General features: G+C 49.3%; 1 long non-coding RNA gene across 1 annotated transcript; it reads left to right on the forward strand.

The window, feature by feature from the left end:
* Nucleotides 1-1,706: 1,706 nt before the first annotated feature.
* Nucleotides 1,707-5,022, forward strand: LOC147985575 (uncharacterized). The gene is made up of 2 exons (XR_015616772.1): nt 1,707-2,002; nt 4,716-5,022. It is a non-coding gene; the product is annotated as an uncharacterized LOC147985575 (long non-coding RNA).
* Nucleotides 5,023-7,881: the final 2,859 nt, after the last annotated feature.

The following is a 7,881-nucleotide window of genomic DNA, read 5'->3' on the forward strand; positions in this document are numbered from 1 at the left end:
GGAGCCAGTTAATGACGTGCTGACATTGCAAAGTCGCATCCGAGATCTCCTCAAGAGGGATGTCAGTCTTTTCAAGGTAATGCAAGTTATGCTAGTTCGTCGGGTCCTGCCATGCCGATGTCGATCTCTCCGTATGTGGGAGTTCAACCCGGAAGGACCGCGAACTATTCAGCAATTCTTCGGCGTGACGCTTGAAGAGACGTATGGATTGTTCTTCGGATCACGAATAAAGTGTCCGGACACCACCGAGGATGCGGGTCTCAATTGCAACCATTTAGATACCCACGTAAGTAATTCTGCGGCCAAACATGTTGTCTTTTTATTTGTCATAACATCATTCTGAAAAAATCTCTCTCGGCCAGGACTGGATAAGAAAGGCAGAGAGGATCAGGTGTTCGCCCCCCCCCCTTCCCGAAGGCTCACCGGATCCTATACTAGCCAGGAAGCTTGAGCACGCACCTTATCAAGTGCCATCAGGGGAAGATAAAGGGAGGAATAAAGAAGCCGAGAGCGGGCCTCACACATTACTCATCCAAACCGGGGGAATTAGTGTCTCCACGAAGGAGGATAATTGGGGAGAAGAATCTAGAATCCCCTCTCCCCAAGGAAGGAAAAGGACCGCCTCTGAAGACTTGGAAATGAAGGTTTCCAAACGAGGGAAAAAACCTTCGCCAGGGGGCACTGACCCGGAGGGCTTCCTTACCGCACAGTGCCTGCAAGGGGGCCAGCCCTCCACCAAGCTGTAAGTGAACAAGAGTACTTTGGTAAATATAGCCTGCTTTATCTCCGAGGACAATAACCGAGACATATATCTTCCAGTCCGGCTCGTAGCCCTTCTCGACAGAGTTCATCTTCGGGGGATCTTTTTCCGGAGATGATGGAGAGCGAAACGCCTCCCCCTATCTCCCCGCCTCCTACAGCGGACGACCCTGAGGTGTCATCACGGAGGATTTCTCCTGATCCGCCAAGGCCAGAAGGTAACCCTTCGGCCACCCAAAGTCCGGAGTATTCGGCTCCTAAGAAGGGCAACAAAAAGAGTCTGGGATTGTGTGATGCCCGGATAATTAAGCTACAGTAACCTCGGCTAATTATGCCACTTCACCACGATTACTGTCGTTACCCCGCGATGGACGTTCGAATTCAAAATTCAAAATCAAGTCAAACGACAAAAGTTTTCAAACATTCGAACTAAAATGTTCTGAGTGTGGAAAAGAAATCATAAGTAATATTGGTGGAGAAAGCATCTTTTCATAAAAGGTTTAAATGAAAATAAATAAATAAAACAGTAGCCAAAAACAATTATTAAATGCATATAAATAGTAAACAAATATAAACATGTTTTATTAAAGTGCCAAATTATTTGTAGAAGTGGATTAATTGTTAATACTAATTTAGGGGCTAGTGCTGTATTTTATAAAAGTAAAAGTAAAATAAAATATAGTAGAAAATATAAAACATAAAAGGAAAAGAAAACAGAATAAGCAAAAGAACAAAAAAACAATGTGCAAAAGGCCCCTGCTCCCTCTGGGCCTCGGCCCACCCGAGCCAAACCAGCCCACTCCCCCACCCCACCGGTCGTCTCCCTGTTTGGCCGACCGTGCCGCTACAGGGGCGCGGTCGCCGCCCGACCACCTCGCCGGCGTCGGCGCGCAGGGGATAAGGACGCGCCTGCGACCCCTCGGCCTCGTCATCGTCCCCCAGATCTTTCCCCCTCCCCACGTTCGCTCCTCCCTTGCTCATGTTCTTCACGCGCGAGTACGCAGCCTCCATGGCCTCCGTCGTCCTCGCGCCCACCAAGCTTCCCCCCCCCCCCCCCGTCTAGCTCCATGTCCAGGAGAATCGTCACGGACCACTCCGCCCGTCCAGAGCGACGAATCGAGCCGGGGCGGTCCGTACGCTCACCATCGCCGTCATCTTCAGCGCGTGCATCGCCGGCGACCGTCATTGATTCCCATCGTCCCAGTCCACCCCAACCCTCCCCGAGCACGGCACCGGACTAGCGGTGAGCTCCTCCTCCGAACGCCCCTCGTCATGGTCTCGATTCGTTGCCGTAGTTGCTTGTACGAGCCGGCGGCCGCCATGACCGAAGCACAGTGTCCGCGTACGCGCGCCTGCTGCTCCTTGCGCTGCTCTACTGCCGCTACTGCTGTCGCCGCGCGCCGCGCTTGCCCTCTGCTCGCCGACCGTGCGTTGGCTGTTCCTCGCGCCCGCGTCACTCGCTCGCTGCCTCCTGTGCCCGACCTGCTGCTGCCAACGTCGCTTGCCGAGTACTGCGGCTCATGCCTCCGCGTCCGTCGCGTAAACGCCGTGCCCGCACCCCCGTGTACTGCTGCTGCCGGCCGCGGCCTCCCCTGCGCGCGCCTGGCCGTGTTGGCCACTGGCCGCGCCCTGTCTTACCCAGTCGCGTCCGCACACGCGTGCTAGCGCCCCGCTTGCTTGCCCCTGCCGACGCGCGCTTGCTGCTGCTCTGCCTGCTGCTTCTTGCTGCTGGTACGCTGCTCCCTCTACTGCTTGTTGCTCGCGCGCTGCTACTGCTGCTTGCTCTACCCGCTCCTAGTTGCCGCCGCTCCGCTAGCTACTACCCTGCTAGCTACGCTGCTCTGCTGTCGCCGTTTGTTGCTACTGCTATGCTGCTCCGCTAATTGCTGCCGGCTGCCATGGCCATGGCCGTGAGTGAGTGTGCTAGGTGTGTGCAGCGTGTGTGTGTGGTGTGTGTGTGGCCGGTGTGCCACTGCAGTGGACCGGCCCTTGTTTAATTAGGCTAAATAGGACTAGTTTAGTAGTACTAATTTAATGCTAAGTTAGTCTAGTACTAGATGACATGTAGGACCCCATTAAATTAGTTAGATGTTTTATCACCCCTATAAAAAGGTTAGATATTTTATTAACCCAAGTGACAATGACATGTGGGCCACGCCTGCCCCTTTTGACTAGTCAAATTGACTTGGTCAATTCGAATTACATCAAAATAAAATAAAACCAGAAATTTCCAAAAAAACAATAAAACTTTGAAAATTAATATAAAATAAACCGTAAAACGGATGAAAAAAAATTATATATGAAAGTTGCTCAGAACGACGAGACAAATCCGAATACGCAGTCTATTCGTCCGCCACACGTCCCTAGGATAACAAACATGTCCACCTCCGGTTCATCTGTCCGAAAACGCAAAACACCGGGAATACTTTTCCAGGTGTCCCCCCCTTGCCGGTATCACCTATCCCTGCGTTAGATCACCCCTGGCACCGCGTATTGCCTTGTTATGCTTTGTAATGCTTTGACTGCTCTATTATTTAATGTGTTCCCCCTCCGTTACTTCTTTTCGGTAGACCCCGAGACTGTCGGCGACCCCAGTTCGACTACGGTGTCGACTCCTCCCTCTTGCCAGAGCAACCAAGCAAGCCCCCCCCTTGATCACCAGATATCGCCTATTCTTCTCTATACTGCTTGCATTAGATTAGTGTAGCATGTTACTGCTTTCAGTTAATCCTATACTGCTGCATAGCCTGTCATTGTTGCTACAACTGTTGATACCTTACCTGCAATCCTAAATGCTTAGTATAGGATGCTAGTTTATCATCAGTGGCCATACATTCTTGTCCGTCTGCCATGCTATACTATCGGGCCGTGATCACTCGGGAGTTGATCACGGGTATATACCTATACTTTATACATGATGCATGTGATGACTAAAGTCGGGTTGGCTCGAGGAGTACCCGCGAGTGATTCACGGATTGGGGGCTGAAAGGACCTTTGTCCCGACGGCCCTCTGGGTGGATCTTTGTGGCGGAGCGACAGGGCAGGTTGAGACCACCTGGGAGAAAGGTGGGCCTGGCCCTGGTCGGCGTTCGTGGTGTCTTCAAGATAACACGTTTAACGAGATCTTGGTATTTGATCTGAGTCTGGCTACTGGCCTAAACGCACTAACCATCTACGCGGGGACAGTTATGGGCACTCGACGTCGTGGTATCAGCCGAAGCCTTCGTGACGTCAGCGACTGAGTGGCGCGCGCCGGATTGGACCGTAAGCCTGCTCTTATATTAAGGGGGCTAGTTTTGCTTCCGGCCGCGTTCGCAACGTGCAGGTGTGCAAAGGGCGATGGGCCCAGACCCCTGCGCCATAGGATTTAGACCGGCGTGCTGACCTCTCTGTTGTGCCTAGGTAGGGCTGCGACGTGTTGATCTTCCGAGGCCGGGCATGACCCAGAAAAGTGTGTCCGGCCAAATGGGATCGAGCATGTTGGGTTATGTGGTGCACCCCTACAGGGAAGTTAAACTATTCGAATAGCCGTGATCTTCGGTAACAGGACGACTTGGAGATGTACCTTGACCTTATGACAACTAGAACCGGATACTTAGTAAAACACACCCTTCCAAGTGCCAGATACAACCGGTGATCGTTCTCTCACAGGGCGACGAGGGGAGGATCATCGGTTAGGGTTATGCTATGCGATGTTACTTGGTGAACTTACCTTTTGCTCTCTTCTGCATGCTGCAAGATGGAGGTGGCCAGAAGCGTAGTCTTCGATATGACTAGCTATCCCCCTCTTATTCCGGCATTCTGCAGTTCAGTCCACATATGATACCCTTATTCCTTTTGATACCGATGCATACATATGTAGTGTAGCTCCTTGCTTGCGAGTACTTTGGATGAGTACTCACGGTTGCTTTTCTCCCCCTTTTTTCCCCTTTCCTATACCCGTTTGCTGCGACCAGACGTTGGAGTCCAAGAGCCAGACGCCACTATCGATGACGACTACTACTACTCGGGAGGTGCCTACTACTACGTGCAGCCCGCTGACGACGACCAGGAGTAGCTTAGGAGGATCCCATGTAGGAGGCCTGCGCCTCTTTCGATCCGTATCCCAGTTTGTGCTAGCCTTCTTAAGGCAAACTTGTTTAACTTATGTCTGTACTCAGATATTGTTGCTTTCGCTGACTCTACTATGATCAAGCTCTTGTATTCAAGCCCTCGAGGCCCCTGGCTTGTAATATGATGCTTGTATGACTTATTTTATTTGTAGAGTTGTGTTGTGATATCTTCCCGTCAGTCCCTGATCTTGATCGTACACATTTGCGTGTATGATTAGTGTACGGTCAAATCGGGGGCGTCACAAGTTGGTATCAGAGCCGACTGCCTGTAGGAATCCCCCTTCCACACTCCTTGGCCGAAGTTGAGTCTAGTCGATGAAAATTGTTTTACTAACTTGGCTGTGCGGCCCCTGGGCCCACGTCGCCATCGGGTGTTATTAGGATCTTTTATTCCTCGATCTATACTCTGGGACTCTGATCTCTCTTCTATTCGGGTTAAATGATTTTGCTAAAATCTAACTCTAGGTTCTCGTTACCACTTCCTGTCGGAGAACCCTTTCATTACGGATGATCGACTGCTTCAACAGAAGATTCTGACAATACTCTCCGATATTTTCTCGAGACCTTGTGCCTGTTGCTTTTGCAATTCCCTACCGCCGAAAAATCCCTATGGATAAATACTTACACCTGTCATTCTTACTTCTATTCCCAGTTGGTCTTGTTATTACAAGATACCCCGAAATACTCGTCGTTGTTTCGATAATCCTTTGAGCTTACTGCCTTGCTGTTCTTTGTCACATGAATACCCGTATTGAAAATTCCTCGCACTTATTGAGTATCTGTTCATCACTAGTTGTTCGTATGCTTCATAAGATACTCTGAAATACTATCCGACCTTCTGAGCATCCTCTTCAAACTATTGCTCTGCAAATACTTATATGCTTACATTATGGATGCTCCCATATCACTAGCAATATTCACTAGTATCTTTTGACACCGTCATTTTGATCCTATTGATTCAACAAGTGTGTGAATGCCCACAATCATCAGTTGTTCCCTGGAATTTATCCTTTCGATTCAGATGTCATTCCGGACATGAGCTGGATCTCGACCACTCGAATTGCCATTGATTGTACCCCTAAGGCTATTCAACTTATCCATCCCTAATCAGAGCATTGCTTTTGATCCCTTGTCTTGGAATTCATGATTCCTTTGCATTTGAGCTTTGAGTTAGTCAGTTGTTTCTATAATCCGATGGACATGCATTCCTTCTTCCTTTGATAGAGTACCGATACTCACATCAGCTCTGTTGTAGACCACCAGACCTCTTGTTGGATTATTATCCGACAGTGTCCTTCATTTTCAAGTAACCTTGTGAGCCTTTCCATGGATATATATATAGCCTTTGGTAAATTGCATCCTCTGCTTTCTCAACCATGCTCTGTTTTCGAGCTGGTGGTATTTACTATTGAAGCTTGTGGTATATGTTTCCACGATACCCTGACGGGTTGAACCTATGCCTTCCTTAAATCTGTGTGTGCCCGAAAGATTTCACGGGTTATACTTATCTGGTATTGCACCAGGTAAAACTTTCAACAACTAATGTCATTTTCAAAAAAAAAGCGAGAGGTGAATGGAAGGTTATACATTGAAGAAGTGGGAGTCGACCTTGAACTTTGTGTTCATGCCCATGGACACGATGTATATCCTATCATGGAAGCTTCTTGTAATAATAACTATTCCCTTGTTATATTATCATTTGGTATTTGTGAATTGATCCTAGGAAGGAGGCCTGCGCCTCTTTCGATCTCTATCCCAGTTTGTGCTAGCCTTCTTAAGGCAAACTTGTTTAACTTATGTCTGTACTCAGATATTGTTGCTTCCGCTGACTCGTCTATGATCAAGCTCTTGTATTCGAGCCCTCGAGGCCCCTGGCTTGTAATATGATGCTTGTATGACTTATTTTATTTGTAGAGTTGTGTTGTGATATCTTCCCATGAGTCCCTGATCTTGATCGTACACGTTTGCGTGTATGATTAGTGTACGGTCAAATCAGGGGCGTCACAGATTGTCTGGTGCACAACCGGACGCACTGATGGGTCTTTTGGAGCAAGCGGCTATCTCAGAGGCGCATCGTACTTTAATGGGTATGGTGGTTGAGGGGATTTCATCCGCCAAAAGTGGGTTGCATGAGGCTTTTACGAGCCTGCTAAGAGGCTTTGAGGTACGCAAAGTAATATATAAATTTTTTGACAGTACCGCACACGCTAGGTGTGCTCTATACAGATAGTAGCCCCTGAGACTCTAGTTGCTGTCCAGAGGCGGCAAACAGAGGATCATAGTCCCAGGTAATGATCGCGCTGCTTTCATGTGCAGGAGGCTGAGGGTTCAGTGGCTGGCCGGACTGCTGAGTTTGCCGGACTGAGGCGGCAAATTGACGCGGCAGATGCCAACATTGCGCTTGTGAACAAGCGGCTTGACGAGGCACAGTGTATGTATTTTTGGGTGGTCAACAAATATTAAGAGGAGCGTGATGCTGGTATCTATAATATGCTATGACTGCAGATGGAGTTGCCGCCGTGGAGACCCTTCGGGCGAAACTTGCCCGAGCCAAGGAACAAGCCAGGAGAAGTGACGCGGCCGCCCTAAAGGCGGCCGAAGACTTAAGAGCCGAACAGGCTGCTCATCGCCAGAGCGAAGATAAAATAGCCAAGATGGCTGTTGAGCTGAAAGATGCCGCCGACCGATATGAGCTTGTTGAAAAGGAAAGCCAAGCGAAAGCGGCTAACCTGAAGAAAGCCGTGGAAGCAGCCAAGGAAACTTGCTCTCAAATCGGAGCGGCGAAGGAGGAGCTCCGTCAAGCCGGAGATATCATGGCTGGGAAGCCCTTTTTGTTGCGTACGAAGTTCGGACATCCGAAGTATGCCACTCTGGATCAATTATGGAGTGCTGCACACGCGTACTTGGACTTGGAAATGAGTGCTGCTAATGCGACTGAGTTTTTAAAAGATCAGAAAGATCATGAAGTGGAAAGATTGTTCTGGTCACAGTTCAGTGCTCCAACGCATCC

The sequence above is a fragment of the Triticum urartu genome, chromosome 2A, assembly GCF_056163025.1.
Source record: "Triticum urartu cultivar PI428250 chromosome 2A, HENAU_Tu73, whole genome shotgun sequence".
NCBI lineage: Eukaryota > Viridiplantae > Streptophyta > Magnoliopsida > Poales > Poaceae > Triticum > Triticum urartu.